Source organism: Equus caballus, chromosome X, assembly GCF_041296265.1.
Source record: "Equus caballus isolate H_3958 breed thoroughbred chromosome X, TB-T2T, whole genome shotgun sequence".
Classification (NCBI taxonomy): domain Eukaryota; kingdom Metazoa; phylum Chordata; class Mammalia; order Perissodactyla; family Equidae; genus Equus; species Equus caballus.
The window spans coordinates 9,680,772-9,705,846 of record NC_091715.1 but is presented as its reverse complement, the minus strand read 5'-3'; positions in this window follow the sequence as shown (position 1 = coordinate 9,705,846).

The following is a 25,075-nucleotide window of genomic DNA, read 5'->3' as shown; positions in this document are numbered from 1 at the left end:
AACACCATCCCCACTCAGCTCCGTACCTGAACGTCAGATTCTCTCTAGGGTGGCCAAGGCCCACATCACCCCTCACCTGGAGGCAAGCAAAGTCTCCTGACTGATCGCTCCGGGGTTTCCCATGATTTCTTGACGAAAACCTGGAAAACAAATGGTGACCACTGTGTCGACGGGCACACCTTTTCCACTACGATCCTGCGACTGGCCTTGCCCGCTGCCGTCACTGCAGGACCCATCCTCAACCCTACCTGGATTCTTGCAGTCCTCCCAGGTCTGCGCCGTTGCTAGAAACACCATCACCTCTTCCCTGCTCGCCGGCAGGATCCCCCGTGGTTACTGCTGTGCCACACAACTCCACCATCGCTGCGGGGATACCTGCGGGTTGCTCAACAGTCACACGGGGAAAAGGAAACGTGCTCTAAACCAGAAAACAGGACAATAACATGACTGCTAGAACACCATCCTTGCTGACCCGAATGCCTGAAAGCAATCACACGGTACAACAAGTTTAGCCAATCAACATCACTCCCCTAGATTCGGGAAAATCAGCAGGTCTGACGTGGCGAAGGCGCCCACCATCACTTCCCCGGATACCAGAAACCTTCCCCCCGAACGACCACCGTCAGGTTCACTGAGACCTCTGGACAGGAGCCTGAAAAACACGTTCCTCACCACACGTGGCGTCAAGAGCAGAACTTGTCGCAGCAGGACGCCGTCAACTTACCCCGGACACGTCCTTCATTAAGGGCACGTCAACTCTACCCGAATACTTACCGTTCTCCAGGGTCAAGGCCACGGGCGCATACGACATTTCATTTGGGGACACCTGCAAAGCCTCCTCGGTCACCACGGTGGTCAGGAGCATCTTGAGAACTACCTGGATAGGGCAATCCCTCATTACACACAGAGAGACGTCAACGTTTCCGCAACAACGTAAAAACTCAAAGCCATGGGTTCCAGACTGGGCCAGGACTATCCTTTCCTACCCGAACACCTGCAAAGAATGAACGGCGACAACGAGCGTTAGGGACGCTGGCAGCCCTTCCCTAGCTATCTGAGGAACAGAGGGTCTGCGCTGCGGTTGAGGCCCACGTCATCACGTGCCTCGACACTAGCCACTGACGAGCCGTGGCAGGTTCGACGTGAGGTCGTGCCGGGAACCTGGCAAGACCCCCACGAAGCCTGGGTGGCAGGACGTAACTTTCTCGAGCAGGACCCCTGCAAGTAACCTCGCTCACTTCCTCGTCACGAGTGACGAGACACATCGATCCTGCCTGGATGCGGGCGGGAACCCAAGGTTAACACCAATGTCAGATACACGCACCATTCCTTGACTGGGCGCCTGGAAATATCCCTATGCATCGTAGTGTGCTAGGGCACGCCGCGAGAAACACCTGGACACGTGGAATCCCTCGACGCTCCTAGGGTTACAAACGGAGCAGTCCCAGCCATACGGAGAGCGAAAACTCGGGGTCTCTGAAGTTGCTAAGGACTCCACCGTTTCGCACCCGAATGCCTTCAGAGACATCCCGGGGACAACAAGTGCGAGGACACGCGCCACTTGCCTGGGTAGACGAGGGTCAGATGGAACGTGCTGTGGTGTAGGCCCACGCAATCACCTACCTCCGTGGCAGCCATGTCCCACGTTCGCGACCACCGATAGGCCCGCCGTGATGTCTCGACGCCAACCTGAAACGCACGAGGGGGAGGACGCGTTTGGGAGACGAATCGCTCGAGCTCTGCACCGGCCAGTTCCCCCGGTCACCTGGACCACTTCGGGACCCATGCACCCTACCTGGCCAGTTGCAGAACTCCAAGGTCAAGCCCCGGGAAGGGACGCCTTCCTCTCCTGAGGGGACACCTGAAAGAAACGCCTACGGTCCAGAACGCGACGATGGCACTGTCAGAAGTGACCTGGATGGCACATCACCTCTCAAGGAGAATACACACACTCTCACTCCGACTCGTGTTATGAAGGCCGGCGTAATTTCTTACCTGAATACAGGCCCAAACCAAGAGACACATAAACGGCTCGAACGTGAAGCCCACCGCTATCTGCACGCGAGCATGGCTTCAAGGCGTTAACGTCACATCGTCTCACACCTGGGTACGAGCGCAGGCCGCAACAGGACACCTGCCAACAAACACAGGAACTCGAGCGTGAGGGGCCCCATCCTCACTTACCCTCCGGGCGAAGATCGGGCGGTCTGCGCTGCGGGAGGACCCACTTTGTCTCTCACCTGCTCAAGAGGCAGGCTCCGTCAATGACCACTCTCAGCTTCACCGCGTTCTCCTGAAGGGAACCTGAAAAGACACGTTCCACACATGCGTGTAAGGACACCACTTGCTGTCTCAGGCCACCTACGCCTAAGCTTGTCCCCTTCCCTCCTGATGGAAGACATGGACATCGACCCTACCTGGATGCTTGCCCTGGATGCTTCAGGGCATCCTCTTCGTCAGGAGGGACCGCCGTCCTTTCACTGGAACCCGGGCAAGATTCCTATGGCTCCCACTGGGGTGGAAACTCCGCGACAACTGCCGGGACACCACCTACCCACAACACTCACAGGCTGAACCCAAAGTGACCTCCGAAAGGTAAAAAAGGGCAAAGTCACGCTTACCAGCACCGAGAAGGACTCTATCGTGTCTTACCTGGACGCCCGCAGCAAATCCACGGCAACAGGAAGTGTGAGCGACACCATCATCACTTACCCACCTATCTGCAGATCGGACGGCCCGTGCTGTGGTCTAGGCCCACGTCCTCACTTACCTGCATCCCAAGAATCTCCTCCGCTAAGGACCGATGCTAGGTTCGCCCGGATGTCGTGCCAGGAACCTCAGAAACACAGTGGGGAAGACGTCTCGGGTGCAAGCTTATTCTCACGGGCAACCGCCAATGCCCCTCGCTCATTTCCATCACTTCCGGACCCATCAACGCTACCTGAATACTTGCAACACTTCGAGGTCGGCCCCCAGGAAGGAATGCCTGCGAACATCCCGGGGTCAGTAACGCGCTGACGGGCAACACGAGAGATTCCCTGGCTGTCTGCCCCTCCGTCTGTCGGTCTGAAAGGGAACAACGCACTCTCTCTCAACGATAATACAGTGAATTCTCAAGCGGCCTAGTCTTGCCGGGGACAGCTGAAGATCTCAACTGCACGCATGTCAAGAACCAGCTTACCAGAAGAAGGGTCTCAAGGGCATCGGTAACTACCGGGATTTCTGAAAAGAAAGGATGTCTTTCTGAGTTCACGCCACACCGTCTCACACCTGTTTCCTAGCCAAAACCTTCAGAGTTGACCTGCAAAGAGCTGGGAACACGCGTGTTAGGGACATCATCCTCCCTGACCTTGGCATCGGAACGTTAGGCGGCCGTAACTGGACTCTCGCTCTCTGTGCCACTTACGCGGTTACTAACACGAGCCCGTTAGCCACCATTCTTGTGTCCAGAGGGGTTGCTCCCCAGGAACCTGAGAGGACGCAGGCCACCCACGCGTGGAAGGCAACAACTTGCTCGGCCGTGGCTCCTGCCAACTGTCTTGCGCCGTTCCCTCCTCGCAGGAATCATCCACATTCCCTGGCTCCAGGCAGAACTTCACGGTCAACACCGAGGTTACAGACACCGTCACCTCCCGACTGACCACCGACGAGAATCTCATGGTCGGTCCCGCGCTGTGCAACGAAAGGATAACGTACCTGCACACATCTCAGTCACTACTCAGGTGAGAGCCACACGGCACCGAAAGCCTAACGCGGTAAGAGCCAACGCTTACCAGCATTTTTCGAGACGACGCGATTTCTTCCCTGAATACCTACCAAAAGACCCCACGGGAACACGAATGTCACGAACGGCATCGTCACTTACCCGGCTATCCGAAGATCCGTGGGTCAGTAGGGTGCTCAAGGCCCCCACCGTCACTTCCCTGGATACAAGCACCGTCCCTTGAACGAGCATTAGGAGGCTCACCAGAACATCGAGACAGGAGCCTGGAGAACACAGTGTGACAGACGTGTTTTGTAGTCAGCCTTTCCATACCCGCACCCTGAAGAGAACCTTGTTCGGGGCCACCACGGCGAGACCCGTCGTCCCGACCTGGACTCCTGCAGCCCTCTCAGATCGACGCCATTGTGACGGCCCCCATCCTCTCTTGACCGCCCACCTGAAAACCAGAAAAAGCAAGGTTATCACTGGGACGCGCCACGCCGTGGGAATTAGGTGGATGTCTGCAAGTCAGTCAGGAGTCAGAAGCTTAAACACGACTTGCGTGTAGAAGAGCACACGCCAGAAGAACGTGGCTGCCGGAACTTGTAAGGTCTCCATCATTCCTGACCCACGCGGTAACAGCGAGTGAGAGGACACGTCATCACTCACCGAGATCTGTGAATGTCAGACGGTCCTGTGCCGTGCTCTAGGCCCACAGCCTCGCCTACCTCCACCCCAACGACGTCCACCGTGCACTGCCACTGATAGGCTCACCGTCAGCTGCTGACGGGCAGCTGAAACGCATACGTATCGTGGTCAAGGCGCGTGGGACGTGCCCCCTCCTACCTCTACCCCCGGCACATCCCCTTGGTCACTGGTCCCAGCTGAGGACCCATCAACGCTAGCCGGATCCTTGCAGAAGGCCGAGGCCCAACCCTCAGGACGACACACCTCCCTCTCTTCGGGGCATACCTGCGATCCATCCCTTAGTCCAGAACGCTGTGAAGGACAGTGTCCTACGGTACCCGAATAGCCGCACATCTCTCTTCCGTTAGTGGTGTTAGGGGCAGACGAGCTTCCAAGAAGAAGAGAAAAATCTCCTTCCTAGTAGCAGGATCGGCAACAAATTAATTCCTTACCTACAGACGTGACCAAAGCTAGGTAAACGGAAGAGTCTCCCAACCGTTAATTCTGCGGATACTGAAACTGAGAACGTCTCCCCTGAGTTAACCTCGCATCATCTCCTGCCCGTCCGCCAGCAAACACCCTGACAGGATCCCCGGGGAATGCCACGGGAGCACGGTGGGAAGACACAGCGCCCTCACTGACCTAGACGTCTGACCTGTCCTGGGGTCAGACCCACTCTCCCACTCACCTGCTTGCCATCGAGGTCCCGTTAACGACCACCGTCAGCTTCACGGTGCCTGCCTGCCCACCGCAACCTTTAAAAGGACACACGTGACAAGCGTGTTCTAGGACCGAACGACGCAACCTGTCTTACCGGCCGAAGGAAATACACGCAGAAATAACTTAATCAAGGAAGCAATTCAGCTGAAGTGAGATGAAAATGGCCCCGGCAGGTCACCTTAGTCACTCCCATCCGTAGGGAAACCACCAACACTACCTGGATCCTTCAGCACTTCTAGGCCAACGCCGCTGTCAGAGACACGTCATGTCCTCTCTGGGTACCTGTGGAAATGTCACGGTCAGTCCCGTGGCGCGCAACCGTGGGACAACTCAGCCGCGCACCTGCATGTCCCTCGGTCACTGCTGAGGTTAAACGCACGTTCTCTGGGAACTCTGCAAAGATACGGGCTCACGCTCACCAGCACTGTCGCGGACGAAATCGCTTCTTCACGCAATACCTGCACAAAAACACGGCAACGGAAAAGTGAGGAACACCATCCCCACTCAGCTCCGTACCTGAACGTCAGATTCTCTCTAGGGTGGCCAAGGCCCACATCACCCCTCACCTGGAGGCAAGCAAAGTCTCCTGACTGATCGCTCCTGTGTTTCCCATGGTTTCCTGACAAATGCCTGGATGCCATAATCCTAGCTGGTCAGTTGCTACACTCCCAGGTGAAACCCTCAGAAGTGACACCCTTTCTTGTAGGGATAGCTGAAAAATTGTTTATGATGATGGCACTTTTTAAGTTACCTGCGTTGCATATTATCTCTGAATGAGGATACACGCCATGTCATTCTCACTCGTACATTTAAGGTTAGATCAATTCCTTAACTGAATACCACCCCAGACGTAGACAAACATAAAGTTTCAAACCTTAATTACATCGATACCTGAACACAAGGATGTTTCCAGTGACTCAATGTCATATCATGTCACGCCTGTCTAGTAGCAAAGGCTTTTACAGGACACCTGAAACAAACACATCAATAGAAGCGTGAGGTCCTCTATTCTCACTTATCTTCCTAGTGGATATCAGGTGGCCTGTATTGCAGTAGATCCCTCTTTATCACTCACCTCGTTAAAAGAGAGGCTCCGTCAATGACAACTCTTAAGTTCACTGTGTTTTCATGACAGGAAAATGAAGAAAGATGCTCGACATATATGTTTTAGGACATGACTTGTCTTCTCAGGACACCTAAGCCTAACCTTGTTGACTTATTATGCAAGTCATCAGCCTATTTGGATATTTGCAGTAATTAGAGTCAGTATCTTCATCAGCAGAGGCCATCATTTTTTACTGAACCCTTGTAGAAATTCTATGGCTATTACTGGAGTCGAATCTCCATGACAATTACCAGAACATCATCTACCCATAACACTCACAGCGTTAAACTGAAGTTATCTCTAAAATGTAAAAATGTAAAGTCACGGTGAGTAGCATCGGTAAGGACTGTATCCTTACTCACCTGAATACCTGCAACATAATCATGGTTACAAGACTGTTCGTGATACCGGCGTCTCTTACCTGTAGATATGAAGATCAAATGGTCTCTGTTGTGCTTTAGGCCCACATCCTCACTTCCCTCAATACCTGCTATGTGCCTCATTAACTACCTTAGATAGACTCCCCGTGATGTCTTCACATGAACCTGAAAAACACATTGTGAAAAACGTGCTTCCTATGCGTATCACTCTACAAGGGAAACTGCAAATTTCCTTGCTCAACTACGCCTTTTTGAGACTCATCACTATTTCCTGGATACCTGCAGAAGTCTAAGACTAAGTCCTATCTAAAGATACCTACTTCTCTTGCAGAGAGATCTTCAAAAATTTCGCATCCTATCTTGTGGTAATCGACAATACGAGACATCACCTGGAGATGTGTTCTGTCCATTATAATGAGATTAACAAAAAGTATCTCAGAACAAGAATATAGTAGTATCTCATGCTTACTAATACTGTTAGAGACAAATTAATTTCTGTATGCTAAACAAAGTGTAATATAAAAGTCTAGAAAACATCATTAATTACCTACATTTCTGAAAAGAAGGTGTCTAGTGAATTAATCTCTCATATCTGTACATGAGCAAATAACTTAATGGGAAAGGTTTACAAGAAAGGTTTCTTATAGGTTTATAAGAAAGCAGGGTTTGCTGTGTTAGAGACACCATCCTCACTTACCTAGATATTTGAAGATCAGATACTCTGTATTGTGGTAAGACCCACTTAATCACATACCTACTTACTAGCAAGGTGCCATTGGCAACTACTGTTTGGTTCACTGTGATGTCATGACTGCTAGAACCTTGAGAAATACATTCTACAAGTGTGTTGAAAGACAAAACTTGTTTATCTGTAAAAAAAATTTATACATTTGCAAATAATCTTGGTCGCTTCCACCGTTAGGAGAAGTATAAACAATACTTGCCTCTTCACAGAACTTTAAGGTCTACACCATTGTTAGTGAGACACACTATCATCTCTTCTCTGAGTACCTGTAGAAATCTCATGGTTAGTACTGTGGTATGAAACCAAAATAAGTTACCCGGACCTGCATATCCGTCTGTCACTACTAGGGTTAAACACATATTATATCTAAATTCTAAAAATATGAGGGCTAATACTTATTAGCACTTGTTGGGAAGATATTTCTTAACTGAATATCTGCAAAAATCCATGGTAACAGAATAGTTAGGAATACCATCCACACTTACCTATATACCTGAAAATCAGACTGTTTTCATACTTAAGGCCTACATCATCACTTCACTGGATACAAGCAAAGTCCCACTACTGATCATTTTGAGATTCACCATGACTTCTTGACAGGAACTTAAAAAGCACATTGTGACAGATGTGTCTATGGACACATCTTTTCTATGAGGACACTGGAAATAATCTTGTTCACTGCCACCACTGCAAGACCCATCATCAACTCTATCTGGATTCTTGCAGTACTCCATGGTCTACACCAAAGTTAGACACACCAGTGTCTCTTCCCTGCTCACCTGCAAAAACATTAGGATTACTATCGTGTCATACAACTCCATGATTATTACCTGGATACCTACATTCCCTCAATACTCACATGGCTAAGTTTTTATAAAAGAGAAAACAGTAAGGTAACATTGACTGCAACAATTGGTAAAACACTATGATTTCTTACTTGAACACCTGAAAAAGAAAAACACGTGATAAAACAAGTTCAAGCAATCAACATCACTTAACTAGACACATGAAGCTCAGAGAGTCTGATGTGGTTAAGGTGCATACCATCACCTACCCGGATACCAGAAATGTCCCCCATCAATTACCACCATCAGTTTCATTGAGAGCTCTTAAAAAGAAACTGAAAAACAGATTATGGTATATGTGCAAAGGGATGTAACTTGTTCTACCAGGACATCTGCAAGTAACCTTGGTCACTTCATCACTATGAGAACATCAACTCTACCTGAATACTTGCAGTACTCTAAGGTCAAAATTATTGCTAAATAAGAGAAAAATTTCCACAGTTACTGCTGTTGTTGAGGACATAATGATAATTAAGTGGATATGGCAATCCCTCAACACTCACAGGGTTAAACAAAAATTTTCTCCAACTTATAAAATGTGAAAACTAATGGTTTTTAGAAATGCTGAGGACTCTACCTTAATATCGGCAAAGATATCAAGGTTAGAAGAACTCTTAGAGACACTATCATCACTTACCTAGCTATCGGGAGAACAGATGGCCTGTGCTATGGTTTAGGTCCGTACCCTCACTTACCTGCATACTAGCAACATTCCCTGTTGACATCCACGCTAGATTGATTGTGATCTTCTGACAGGAACGTGGAAAAGACATTATGAAATCTGTTTTAAAGAACACAACTTTTTCATCACTATGGGACACATCAACTTTACCTGGATACTTATAGTAATCCAAGGTCAAGAGCAATGTCAGATAACACCAGCATTTCCTGATTGAACACCTGTAAAAATAAATGAGTAGTACTTTGTTGGGGATCATCATGATAAATACCTGGATATGTGATATACGTTAACACTCTCAATGTTGAACATAAACTTTTCCTAAAATATAAAAGGTAAAAACTCATGTTTTCTAGACTTGGTAAGACTCTATCATTTCCTACCTGAATGCTTGCAAAAATAATTATGTTAGAAGTATCTGGGACACCATCATCTCTTACCAAATATCTGAAGATCAGATGGTCTGTGCTGTGGTTGAGGCCCACATCCTCATTTATCTCCCTACTAGCAACGTCCATGTTAACAACCATTGGTAGGCTCACCGTAATGTCCTGACATGAACCTGAAAACACAACTGTGGAGAATGTGTTTGATGCACATCTTACTCCACATGTACACTTGCAGATTCCCTTGGTCAACTGTATCATTTGGATCCCATCAACAGTACCTGGATACTTGCAGAACTGTGAGATCAAATCCTAGGAAGAGACAGCTTCTTCTCTTGAACGAATACCTGCAAAAATCCCATGGTCAATAATGCTGTGGTGGACTAGATGATAAATTACATGGATACCCGCAATCGCTCTATCAGTAAAAGTGTTAAATACACAGTGTTTCAAAACAAAAAGCAATAAGATCTCTTTCTTACTAGTATTATTAGCGGTGTGTTAATTAATGAACTGCATACATGCCAAAAGCAAGGTAAATATAAGAGACTCGAAAACTTTAATTATGTAGATACCTGAATATAAGAAAATCTCTAATGAGATAATGTCACATCATCTCATACCTGTGTACTAGCAAAGACCTTAACAGGACACCTCCAAAAAGAATATGTAAACACAAGCGTTAGGGACACCATCCTCACTTATCTAGATATTGAAGTTCAGATAGTCTGCATTGTGGTAGGACCACTTTTCACTTACCTTGTTAAGAGCAAGGTTTCCATTAATGATGACTGTTAGGTTTACTGTGTTCTCTTCACAGGAACTTGAAAAAACACATGGGACAAATGAATTCAAGGATACAACTTGTTCTACCAGGACACCTACACATCACCCTATTCACTTCCATTAGCACTGTACACATCATCTCTACTTAGATACTTGCATTAAATCAAGGTTAACATCATTGTCATGAGAGACTATCATCATTCCTTGACTGGACACCTGCAAAGATCCTATCATTACTACTGTGGTGAGAAACTTCACAACAATTACCAGGATGATCTACCCCTCAACAGTCAAAGGGTTAAACATAAGTTTTCTCTAAAATATAAAAAGTGTAAACTCATGTTTACTAGAATTGGTAAGGACTCTCTCATTTCTTACCTGAATATCGGCAACAAAATCATGCTAACGAGAAATGTTAGGGAAATCATCATCACTTACCTACATATAAGATCAGATAGTCTGTGCTCTGCTTTAGGCCCACACCATCGCTTACCCAATATCAGTTGTCTGTCTCGTTAACTACAACTGATAGGCTCACAGTGATGTCTTGACATGAGCCTGAAACATATGTTGTGGAAAATGTTCAATACACATCCTATTCTACCTGAACACCCACGAAATTCCCTTGGTCAATTGTATCATTTTGGAACTCATCAACGTTACCTGGATAACTTCAGAACTCTGAGGTAAAATTCTAGTAAGAGATACCTTCCTTTCTTAAAGGGAGACCTGCAAAGATTCCATGGTCAATATCATTGTGATGGGCAATATGATAAATTCCCTGGATACTTGCATATCTGTTATCACTATGAGTATTAAAAAACACATTATCTCTATACATCTCTATCCCTATAGTTAAGAATACAGTTAATTCTCATGCTTACTAGTATTGTTCAGGACAAATTAATTTCTTAATTGTATACATGCCAAAAACAATGTTATTATAAGAGTCTTGGGAACATCATTAATTACCTAGATATCTGAAAACAACAAAAGTCTTTAATGAGTTAATGTCCTACCATATCCTATCTCTTTACTAGCAAAGACTTTAATGGGATACCTGCAAAAAACATAACCCATGTGTTGGAGGCACCATCTTCACTTACCTAGATATTGAAGATCAGATGGTCATGCACTGTGGTAAGACCCACTGTATCATTTACCTGGTTACCAGCCATGTCCCAATAATGACCATTGTTAGATTCACCGTGATCTCTTGAGTGGAATCTGAAAAAAACACATGCAAAAAATATGTTTAAGGAAACAACTTGTTCTATGATGAAACCTGCAAGTAATCTTGGTCACTTCCATCGTTGAAGGAACTTTTAACAGTACCTGCATCCTGGCTGTACTTCAAGATCAACTATGTTCTTAGAGACATCATCACCTCTTGACAGGACTCATGTAAAAATCTACCGATCAATACTGTGGTGTAGAAAAGTAGGATACTTTACCTGCATATACCTCCATCACTAATTAGGTTAAACACATTATATTTAAATTATTATGCTGTAAGGGCTAATGTTAACTAGATTTGGTCGAGACAACATCATTTCTCACCTGAGTATCTTAAAAAAATAAAAGGTAAACAAATGTAAGACACACCATCCTCACTTACCAAGAAATCTGAAGATCAGCTATCTGAAGGGTACTTAAGGCCACATCATCACTTACCTGGATATAGCAAAGTCCCTGTTAATAATCATTGTGAAGTCACCATGATCTCCTGATTGAACCTTGAAAAATACATTGTTGACAAATGTATATATATGGACACACATTTTCCACATGGACACCTGCACATAACCTCCTTCATTGCCATTATTGCAGGACCCATCAACCTAATTTGATTTTTGCAGTATTCAAGGTCTAGCCATATTTAGAGCCACCACCATCTCTTGACTACCCATCTATAAAATCTCATGGTTACTACTGTGAAGCAGAACTCCAGGATAATTACCTGGATAAGTGTAAATTACTCACATCCACATGGTTAAACATAAATTTTCTGTAAAATATAAAACAGTAGGATAACATCTTATTCTCACTGAACACCTGCAAATATCCTTGGTCACTTGTATAATTTCAGGACCCATCAATTTTACCTGGATACTTGCAGAAGTCCAAGGTCAAACCTTTGAAAAAGACACCTTCCTCTCTTGGAGGGATGCCTGCAAAAGTCCCATGATCAATAAGGCGTGATAGAGAATATGATAACTTACCTGGATGCCTGCATATCTCTCCATTGCTACCAATGTTATACACACATTAGTTCTAAACAAGAATACAATAAAATCTCATGCTTACTAGTATTCTTATGGACAAATTAATTTCTTAATAGCATACGTGTCAAAAAAGAGGTTAATATAAGAGTTTCTACAATCTCATTAATTACCTAGATGTCTGAAATAAAGAAGATCTCCAATGAATTAATGTCACATAATCCCATACTTGTATACTAGGAAAGACCTTAACGAGATACCTTCAAAAAAAAGGTAACACATGTGTTAGGGACACCAGGCTTACTTATCTAGATATTTGAAGGTCATATGGTCTGTATTGTGTAAGACCCACATTACCACTTACCTGATCAAGAGCAAAGTCCTGTTAATGTCCATTGAGAGCTTAACTGTGATGTCTTGACTAGAACCTGAAAAAAATGTAACAAATGTGTTTAAGGACACAACTACTTCTACCAGGATACCTGTAACAACCTTGGTCACTTCTATCTCACATGGACATTTGCAGTACTCCAAGTTTAATACCATTGTCAGATAAGACCATCATTTGGTGACTGTACACCTGCGAAATTCCCATGGTTACCTCTGTCGTGGAACACCATGATTATTATCTGAATGCATGCAATCCCTCAACACACTTAGGGTTAAATATAAATTTTCTCTAAAATATAAAAAACAGAAACTCATCATTTCTAGAATGGTAAAGACTCTACATTTTCATACCTGAATAGCATGCAATAAAATCATGGTAAGTATTATTGACACCATCATTACTTACCTGTCTGAAGATCAGATGGTCAGCACTGTAGTAAAGCATTATCACATACCTTGATACCAGTGATATCTCACGTTAAGTACCAATTACAGGCTTACTCTGATCTATTGACAGGAATCTAAAAACATATTGTGAAAAACGTGTTACATACATATCTTATTCTACTTGGACATCTGTAAAATCCTTTGATCACTTGTGTTATTTTAAGACCCATCAATACTACCTGGATACTTGAAGAATTCCAACATCAAATCCTAGTAAGAGACACCTTCCTCTTTGAAGGGATACCTGCACAAATCCCACATGAATAACAGGGTGATGGAGAATATGACAAATTACCTAGGCACCTGCCTATTCCTCTAGCACTGTGAATGTTAAATACATTATCTCTAAACAAGAATAAATTAAAATCTCATGCTACTAGTATTGAGAGGAACAAGTTAATTTCTTAACTGCACAGGTGCCAAAAATAAGGTTAATATAAGAGACCTGATAAAATCATTTTACCTAGATATACAAAAATAAGGAGGTCTGTTTGAGAATGCCACAACATCTCATACTTTATCCTAGCAAAGATCTTAACTGGATACTTGCAAAAAAATGTTAGGGACACCATCACCACTGACCTACATATCTGAAGGTCAGGTGATCTGTATTGTGGTAAGACCCCATTATCACTTACTTGGTTATTATCATGGTCCAGTGAACTGCCATGTTAAGTTCAGCCTGATTTCTTGATTGGTACCTGAAAAAAAGAAGCCACAATGTGTTTAAGGACACAACTTCTTTTACCAGGGCACTTGTACATAACTTTGGTCACTTTGTCATTATGGGAAACATCAGTCATAGCTATATACTTGCATCATTCCAAGGTCAATACAGTTGTCAGGTAAGAATGATTTTGTGACTGTACATCTGCAAAAATCCATGGTTACTACTGTATTGAAGAACACCATGGTAATAACTTGAATATGTGTAACTCCTCAAAACTCACAGGGTTTGACATAAATTTACTAAAAAACATAAAAATAAAAACTCATGGTTTCTTGAATTGGTAAGGACTTTCACTTCTTACCTGAACACATGTGAAAAAATCCTGGTAACAAGAAGTGTTACGGACACTATCAGCACTTAGCTATATATATAGGAAGATCAGATGGTCTGTGCTGTGGTTCAGGCCCATATCATCACTGACCTCAATATCAGCAATGACCTATGTTAACTACCATTGCTAGTTTCACTGTGATATCATGACATGAACCAGAAAAGGCATTGTGGAGACTGAGTTTGGTACATGTCTTATTCAACCTGGACACCTGCAAATTCCTTTGGTCACGGTCACTTGTATCATTTCAGGACCCATCAACACTACCTGGATACTTGCAGAACTCTGAAATCAAACCAGTGTAAGAGATATCTGCTTCTCTCTTGAAGGGACACCTGCAAATTTGCACGGTCAATATGATGAATTACCTGGACATCTGCATATTCATTATCACTTTGAGTGTTAGAGACACAATCTTTAAATAAGAATACAGTCAAATCTCACGCTTACTAGTATTGTTAAGGACAAATTAATTCTGTAATTGCATACATGTCAAAAACAAAGTTAATATAAGGCTCTTGATGACATCATTAATTACCTAGATACCTGAAAATAAGGAAGTCTTTAATGAGTTGATATCACATCATCTCATACATGAGTACTAGCAAAGGCTTTAACAGAAAACCGGCAAAAAAAAAATACAACACTATGTTAGGGACAGCATCCTCAACTACCTAGATTATGGAGCTCAGATAGTGTGCATTGTAGTAAGACCCACTTTATCACTTACCTGGTTACTAGCAATGTCCAATTAACAACTACTGTTAGGTTTATTGTGATCTCTTGACTAGAACCTGAAAAAACACATGCAACAAATGTGTTTAACAACACAACTTGTTCTATCAGAACACCTACAGATAATCTTGGTCACTTCTATCATTGTGGTAACAATCAACACTATCTTGATCCTGGCAAAACTTCAAGGTCAACACTGTTGTTAGTGACATTACCTCCTGACTGAGCACCTGTAAAAATGTCATGCTCAATACTGTGGTGTGGAATAGAAGGATAACTTACCTTGCATATCCCTTAGTCACTCCTTAGATTAAACACACATTATATCTAAACTCTAAACTAATAAGGGTTAATGTTTACTAGCACTAGTGGGGACAATATCATTTCTTATCTGAATATCTGGAAAAAAACCATGGTAACACAAATGTGAGGGACACTATCCTCACGTATCTAGATAGCTGAAGACTGCATGATCTGCAGGGTGCGTAAGGTGCACTTCACCACTTACCTCCATACAAGCAAAGTCCCCATTAATGATCACTGTAAAGTCACCATGCTCTCTTGACTGGAACCTGAAAAACACAATGTGACAAATGTGTCTATGGACATATCTTTTCCACCTGGACACCTGCAAATAAACTTTTTCACTTCCATCCCTACAGGACCCATCAACTCTACGTGTATACTTGCAGTACTCCAAGGTCTACACCATCGTTAGAGACACCATCATCTCTTGACAGCATACCTGCAAAAATCCCATGATTACTACTCTGCCATGGAACTCCATGATAATAACCTGGATACCTGAAAATTGCTCAACATTCACAGGATTAAACATATTTTTTTTTTCTAAAATATAAAACAGTAAGGGGCTGGCCCCGTGGCCGAGTGGTTAAGTTCGCGCGCTCCGCTGCAGGCGGCCCAGTGTTTCGTCAGTTCGAATCCTGGGCGCGGATATGGCGCTGCTCGTCAGACCACGCTGAGGCAGCGTCCCACATGCCACAACTAGAGGAACCCACAACGAAGAATACACAACTATGTACTGGGGGGCTTTGGGGAGAAAAAGGAAAAAAAATAAAATCTTTAAAAAAAAAAATAAATAAAATATAAAACAGTAAGATAATATGGTGACTAGAATTGGTAGACCACTATCATTTCTTACCTGAATACCTGCAAGAAAAATCACATGGCGCAACAAGTTTAGGCAAACCAACATCATTTACCTAGACATATCAGATCTAAGATCAGATGGTCTGTGATGTGGTAAAGTGCACACCATCACTTACCTGGATACCTGCAATGTCCCCTGTTAATGACCATTGTTAAGTTCATTGTGATTTCTTAACAGGAACCTGAAAAACACATTGTGAAATATGTGTTAAAGAACACAATTTTTTCTATCAGAACACCTGCAAATAACCTTGGTAACTTCCATCACTGTAGAACCCATCAACACTGCCTGAATACATGTAGTACTCCAAGGTCAACACCGTTATCAGATAAGAACACAATTTCCTGACTGTAAACTCACAAAATTCCCATAGATACTACTGGGGGAAGAACACCATCATAGTTACCTGGATATGTGAGATCCCTTAACATTCACAGGGTTGAACATAAACTTTCTCTAAAATATAAAAAATGAAAATTCATAGTTATTAGAATTGGTAAGAACTATATCATTCTGAACTGAATAGCTGCAACAAATACATGGTCACAAAATGTGACAGGGACACCATCATCACTTACCTACATTTCTGAGGATCAGATGGCCGGTGCTGTGGTTTAGGCCCACATCCATACTTACATGGACACCAGTAATGTCCCCAATAACGACCATTGTTAGGTTCATCATGATGTCTTGACAGCAACCCAAGAAACATATTATGAAATATATGTCAAAGGACACAATTTATTTTACCAGGATACCTGTACATAATCTTCTTTACTTCCATCATTATGGGACACATCAACTCTACCTAGATACTAGCAGCATTCCAAGGTCAACATCATTTTTAGGTAAGACCATCATTTCCTAACTATACATCTGCAAAAATCCCATGGTTACTACTGTAGTGAGCAATACCACAATTACCTGTATACCTGCATTCTCTCAACACTTGAGGGTAAAACAAATTTTCTCTAAAATATAAAAAGTGAAAACTCATGGGTTCTAGAATTGGTAAGGACGCTATCATTTCTTACCTAAATACCTGTGATAAAAACATGGTAACAAGTGTTAGGGACACTGTCATCACTTACCTAGCTTTCTGAAGATCAGATGGTCTGTGCTGTGGTTTAGGCCCACATCATCACTTACCTGGATACCAAAATTGTCCTATGTTACCTATCATTGATAAACCCTCCATGATTTGAACCTGAAAAAAACACTGTTAAAAATGTGTTTAATACACATATTATTCTACCTGGGCATCTGCAAATTCTACTGGTCAATTTTATCACTTAGGGACCCATCAGTGACACATGGATCTTACAGAATTCCTAGCTCAAATCCTAGTAAGGGACATCTTCCACTCACAGAGGGATACCTAAAAAAAATTCCATGGTCAATAACACAGAGTTGAATATGAAAAATTAACTGGATATCTGAATATTCATCTATCACTAAGAGTGTTAAATACATATCACCCCTAAATAAGAATATAGTAAAATCTCATGCTTACTAGTACTGTTAGGGACAAATTAATTTTTAACTATATATTTGCCAAAAACAACTTTAATATAAGAATCTCAACATCATTAATTATCTAGATTCTGAAAATAAGAAGGTCTTTAACAAGTAAATATAACATCATCCCATACCTGTGTACTAGCAAAGACCTCAGTGGAATATCTGCAAAAAGACATAGGAACACAAGCGTTAGGGTCACAATCCTGATTTCCTGATATCTGAATATTAATCGGTCCGTAGTGTTGTACAACCTATATTATCACTTACCTGGATACCTGGAAAGCTCCATTAGTGAACACTTTTACATCCCCCATGATCTCTAGAATGGAAGCTAAAAAAACATGTGTGGTAAGTGTGTTTAAGGACACAACTTGTTCTATCAGAATACTGGCAAATAATCTTGGTCACTTCCATCATTAGGGAGCCATCAGCACTTCTTGGTTCAGAACTTTGAAGCAGAACTTCAAGGTCAACAACATTCTTAGAGACACTATCATCTCTTGACTAAGCACCTCAAAAAGTGTCGTGGTCAATACTGTGATACCTTACCTGGATATATGTATATCCCTAAGTCATTACTAAGGTTAAACACACATTATACTTCAACTTTTAAACAATGAGGAGTAATGCTTATTAGCATTGTTTGGGATACTATTACTTCCTACCTGAATACATGCAAAAAATCATAACAACATAAATGTTAGGGATACCATCATCATTTCCCTAGATTTCCGAAGGTCAGAAGGTCTGCAGTGTGGTAAGACTCACATAACCACTTAGTGGATATCAGCAAAGTCCTGTTAACCACTATTGTTAGGGTCACTGTGATCCCTTGACTGGAACCTGAAAAAAAACATTGCGACAGATGTATTTACGGACACAACTTTTCCTACCAGGACACTGGCAAATAACTTTTGTCACTTCCATCTTTATGGGCCCATCAATGCCACCTGGACACTGGCAGAACTTCAAGGTTAACACTGTTGTTACAGACACCATCATCTCTTAACTGTGTACCTGTAAAAATCTCATTGTCAATACCGTGGTTAGAAAGTTATGCTCACTTACTGGTTACCTGCAAATCCCTCATTCATTCCTAAGGTTAAGTATACATTATCTCTAAACTTAAAAAGTGGTTAAACTAGATCTCATAGTTACTAGTATTTGTAGGCCCAGTATAATTTTTTACCTGAATACCTGCAAAAACAGTACCAACACAATTATCATCACTGACCTAGATTTCTCAAGATCAGACGGTTTGTACCATGTTTAAGGTCCACATCGCCACTTAACTGGATTCCATGATCTTTACATGTATCTCTTGATCGGAGCCTGCAGAAACACACGGTGGCAACTATGATTAGGGATACATCTTATACATGGATCTCAAAAAATCCCATGATCACTATTAGGGGAACCATGAGCTCTACCTGGATCCTTTAGTTGTAAGGTCAACACTGCAGTTAGAAACACCACCATCTCTTGACTGGGACCTGAAAAAACACCTGGTGGCAACCCTGGTTAGGGATACATGTTCTTCCATCTGGAGCCCTGCTAATTCCATCTGTCCATTTCCTTAGGGCAACCAGTAACTCCAACTGCATACTTGGAGAACTCTAAGGTCAACACTGTAGTTCCAGACACGATCATCTGTTCACTGGACACCTGCAAAAATCCTCCAGTCACTACTGTAGTGAGGACTCTATGATATATTACCAGACACCTGCAAATATCTTTGTCACTATTAAGTTTTAAGACAAATCATCTCTGAATCAGAAAACAGTAAAATCTGATGATTATTACTTTTGTTAGGGACATTCATTTCTTACCTGAATACCCGCAAAAATACAGGTTATGATAAGAGTTTAGGACAGTATCATCATTTTCTAGATATCTGAAAATCATATGGTCTCTGACATGTTTCACGCTCATATCATCTCTTACGTGGATATTAGCAAATTCCTACATTTACTCCCAACATTAGGTTTACCATCATCTGTTGACTGGAACCTGCAAAATCGCATTGTCTGTACTGTGGTGAATGACACCACGATAACTTATCTGGACAATTCCAAAATACCATGATGTTCACTTGGTTAAAGCCCACATTCTTTCTTTCCTTGTTACCTACCAAATCCCATGGTTACTACCATGGCTAATTTCACCTTCATTTCTTTACTGAAACCTGCAAAAAAAAAAAAAAAAGGTTACAACCATAATTAGAGACACATCATCTCTTACCAGGACACCTGAATATCCCATAGTCATTACCGTGGGATTTCACCATCATTACTTAAGGGATACTGAAGGGTAGCAGAATATGCCATGCCAAAACATGCCTCTGGCATAAGGATTATTTTGAGAAACTGCAGACACAGGAGAAGCTCTGGAAACAGAGTAGAAGTGACCCTTTTATAAGGGAAATTTACATTAAAGAGGTGGCCTGTACCAGGAATAGGGCTGTTACCAGAGATGGCTTTTTCACCTGAGAGACTTCGGCATGACGGAGCAAACTCTGTTTACCATACATTTCCTCTTCTTACCTTCCTGTGAAATTCCTTCCTCCCCTTTCAAGCCCCAGACCCCTGTCCCTCTCCTTAGTTGAGGATTGTGTATCAGTCTTAGTTGCCTGGCTGCCTTATTGAGTCTCATATATTTGTGAGGCTCTCATATGTGCATATTTGCGTATGTAATTAACATTGTTTGTTTTTCTCTTGTTCATCTGTCTTTTATTACAGGAGGGTCTCAGCCAAGAACCTAGGAGAGTAGAGGGAAAATTATTTTTCCTCTCCTACAATACCTTCAAAGTCTCATATTCATTTTAGATTTGCCATCAGTTATTGATGAAATACTTGCAAAATACCTTGGTCACCACAGTGGTTTGTGACACATCATCTTCACCTGGATATCTACAGAAGACTGTGGTCTCTACTAGATTTAAAAAAAAAAAAGTGTCTTACATGGAGACCTACAAATTATCCAGATAAACGACATTGTTAGGGACAATCATCTCTAACTTGGGTAACTATAAAATATCTTGGTACTACCATTGTTAGTTACACATCATTTCTACCTGGATACCTTCAAAATCCCATGGTCACCACATTTTTGACACCAACATCTCTTACCTGGATACTTGCAAACTCCCTTGCTCGCCAGTGTGGTTAGGATCACCATCATCTCTTAACTACTAACCTGCCAAATCCCATCATCACTTTCATGGTTAAGGACACCATCATCTCTTAACTAGAACCCTGAAAAATCTCAAGTTGCTTTTGTGGTTAGGTTCACTATCATACCCGGAATACCCCAAAATGCCATGTTTAGTAATGTGATAAGGGGCATCATCAGCTTCTACCTACCTATCTGACAAATCCCAATTTCAGTACTCTAGTTACCACCACCATCATCCCTTAACTGGATATCTACAAAATACCATGGTCACTCCCATGGTTAGCTTGATCATCATTTCTTATCTGTATAATTTCAATATTCTATATTTACTGCCTAGGTAGGAACATCTTCATTTCTTGCCTGGATATTTACAAAATCCCATGGACATTACCATGGCTAGAGTCTCTGTCACCTTTACACTCTATATCTATGAAAGCCCATGGGCACTGCCATGGTTACGGACACCATCATCTTTCCCTGGATTCCTTCAGAATACTATGGTCACTACAATGATGAGACCCACTATCATCTCTTACCTGAGTATCTGTCAAATCCTATGGTCACTGAATCTCTTGAATAGACATCCAAGGCTTTTCATGTTTTGACTTCTGCCTGTCTTACTGGCCTTGGCCCCTGCCACCCCTCTCATCCTTTATAACATGAACATTCCAAGCAGTTGAACTTCCCTAACATTCCTTCCTCTCCTGGTTATGGCAGTTGAATGCTCAAGCCAGCCCTTGCCACCTAACAAGAGCTGATTATTGGCATCTCTTTGCAATTCAGTGTTCAGTGGCCTTGAAACTGGCCATGGTAGGAGTATTTACACCTCAGTAATCGGCAAATGCTACACATCAGAGCTTTTCCTTTAGGCTTTTACCAGGATGTGCTGATGAGTAAAGTAATAAATGAACAGGGAGAGGCACTATGGAATAATGACAACTCAATCTTGCTTTCTCATGAATTTGATGTGACTTTTCTGGATGAAGGGAATGTGTCACTTTACTCTACATATGCCTTAAAACATATTATCTTTCCAAATTTTTATACTTAATGAAAAAATGGATAAACTCTTTTATTATAAATTACTTAATATAATATTAACTGACCAGGGATTTACATAATCTCAATGTGCCCAAAGTTTATAAATTTGCTGAGAAAAAGGCTAATAATATTACTAGACCTAATAAAAAAAATACATACATATACATATATATATATATGTCTCACTCATTTACCAGAGCAAATCTTATTATGCTTTTTGTGACAATTTCTATCAGTAACCATATTTAGATTTCACGAGGTTCTCAGTCATTATTCATTTGGAAACCAAGTAAAATGTCAAGAGAGAGAAGCAGCACTCTATATCCCCCCTTTTTAGGTCCACAGTGTAGGAGGCAATTTTATGGTGATTCCAGGGACAAAAAAAAAAGCTCCACATGGCTGCAAATCTGACGACTGTGTCCTTCAGATTGCCCAGAGGCTAGCAGAAGCAGAATGCAACAAGTGAAGGCTATTTTTTTTTTTGCATGTTGGGGTTGGTTTCAGCTTAAAATTTCTTCATTTCTCCTCACACCCTCACTTTTCTGCAACCCTTCCCAATAATAGAATACCAAAGTTAACTGGACCATGGTGATTGTAAATATAAAAGTGATATACCACCAGGCAATTTTCCTTTTTTAAAGAAAATTTTCTATTTCTTTTTTTTTTTTTTTTGAGGAAGATTTACTCTGAGCTAACATCTGTTGCCAATCTTCTCTGTTTGCTTGAGGAAAATGGTCCCTGAGCTAACATCTGTGCCAATCTTCCTCTACTTTGTATATGGGATGCTGCCACAGCATGGCTTGATGACCCGTGTGCAGGTCTGCACTTGGGATCTAAATGTGCAAACCCCAAGCCGCCAAAGCAGAGCACACAAACTTAACCACTACACCACTGGGCTGGCCCTGGAAAATGTTCTATTTCTTAACGATTATTCTTAGCTACTACCCATTTCTACTCACTGAGGTCAGCCATCAGCCATGAGAAACAGTAACAGTGTTGGTGCCAGTCAATGCACCAACAGGGGCATGAACTACCCCTGAGAACACTGTTCTGTCTCCTAAACCTACTTCTCACCCATCTCATCCTTCACTTTTTCGAAATGAAAAAGATTATCTTCTTTGCTAGCTATGATCTTGTTACATGCACTGGTTGAATTCACATGGAATTATTTCCTGCCTTGCAAGGAATTAAACATTCTTTAAAATTATAATGCGCTAACAACTGGGTTTTTTTTAATTTATATATTTAACATTTTTTAAGTTATTTTAAAAATTATTTTATTGAAGTCATATTGGCTTACAACATTGTGTAAATTTCAGGTGTACATTATTATATATCAGTTTCTGTTTAGACTGCATCGTGTTCACCACCAACAGTCTAGCTTTTACCCATCACCATACACATGTGCCCCTTTACCCCTTTCCCAACTAGATTTTTATAATAAGTTCAAAATTCCTGGGGTCAGATTCATGTGGGGCTTTCCCTTTATATTCTGACTGATGTGGAGAAAACGTTTGACAGCTCTGTCTGTCAGCAATGTGGTCAAAGAGTAACTGGAGAGGTTGCCTCCTTGTGTTTATCAACATATGTCTGGCAACCAGAGACAGCCAGGCCCTGCTTTAGGCTGAGCAGAGGGCAAAGCCTGGCACTGGGGCTTCCAGCTATGGCATGCCCTGACTCAGCAGGGTCCCTTGTCTCTAGCAGCCTTGTACTCTCTCAGGCCAAGACTGAGATGACTTCTATAATTAATTCTGATTGTATACATCTCATGTCTTGACTATTATGTCAGAATACAATCACAATACTATATAGCTGTTATTATATATATATGACATGTAGTATATAATAAATATTATATGTTAGTATAAATACTAATAATTTTATGTAATAAACTTGGAACTCCTGGGATTGATACTAAAATTACTATTTTGGTACTTAAAGATTCTAAGACCAATTACAACATGTGGAGTTGGGGGGTTTCCCCACACCACCGATTCTCAGACACCAGCTGGGTGTCCCACAAATTGAACTCAACTCTGACACTATCTACCTGGAGATAGCATCATATCCCACAGTTTAAGAGCTCAGTCCCACAAGACTGCCCCCACCTTCAGATGCCAATCACAAGTCCAGGTTGTTATCTGTGCTTCTGACCAACTGGCTATAAACCAGAGGTTCCCACAACCCCCTCCTCGGGTTCAATTAAGTTGCCAGAACAGCTCACAGAACTGAGAAACATTTTTCTTACCAGATTACCAGTTTATTATGAAAGGATGTAACTCAGGAACAGCCAGATGGAAGAGATACATAGGGCAAGGCATGGGGAAAGAACACAGAGCTTCTAGGCTTTTTGAGCATGCCACTCTTCCCACATCTCCAGGTGTTCACAAACAGAAGCTCTCTGAATCCCATCCTTCTGGGTTTTTATGGAGGCTTCATTACAGAGGCATGATTGATTAACTCATTGACCAGTGGTGACTGATTCAACCTCTAGCCCCTCTCTCCTCCCAGGAAATGAGGAGGTCGGACTGAAAGAGCCAACCTTCTAAACACGTTTGGTTCTCTTGGCAACTAGTTCCCATCCTTACGTGCTTTCCAAAAGACACTTCATTAACGTAAACCCAGTTGTGGTGGAAAGGGGCTTGTTATGAATAACAAGACACCCATTTCACCTCTATAGCTGTAAAGGGATTTCAAGAACTGAGGACAGGAGACCAAATATTATAACAAAAGATGCTCCCATTGCTCTTATTGCTCAGGAAATTCCAAGAGTTTTTTGAGCTGTGAGCCAGGAACCAGGAATAAAGACCAAATACATATGAGAAATATATTTTGGTCATCTGAATGACCAAACGTATATTTCTTAGAAATCACTATATTACAGTATTTTCTTAAAAGATCAAGAAAAACCACACACACACAAACAAAACAGTCTGCCACTTCTAAGCATACTATTTACTTAAAAATAAAACCCTATTTATGAATTCTGATTACTTCATTCTCTTCTCCCTTTTTTATAAGCAGACACCAAACAATCAGATTTTCTGGGCACAGTGAAAAAATATCAACATCAGTGTACACGGGTTTGTATGCCATTTAACAGATATTTATAAAACCTAGCATTGTTAGTGTCAAAAGACAACACGAAAACAATTTAGTAAAGAGTTTGATGTTCTTTATTCAATGGAACACAGTCCATGGATTGGGGGAGTGCAGTGCCTCACAGGCAGTGGAGCCCTCTTCCTGAGGGATCTGGGGCAAGAGCGAGTTTTACTGA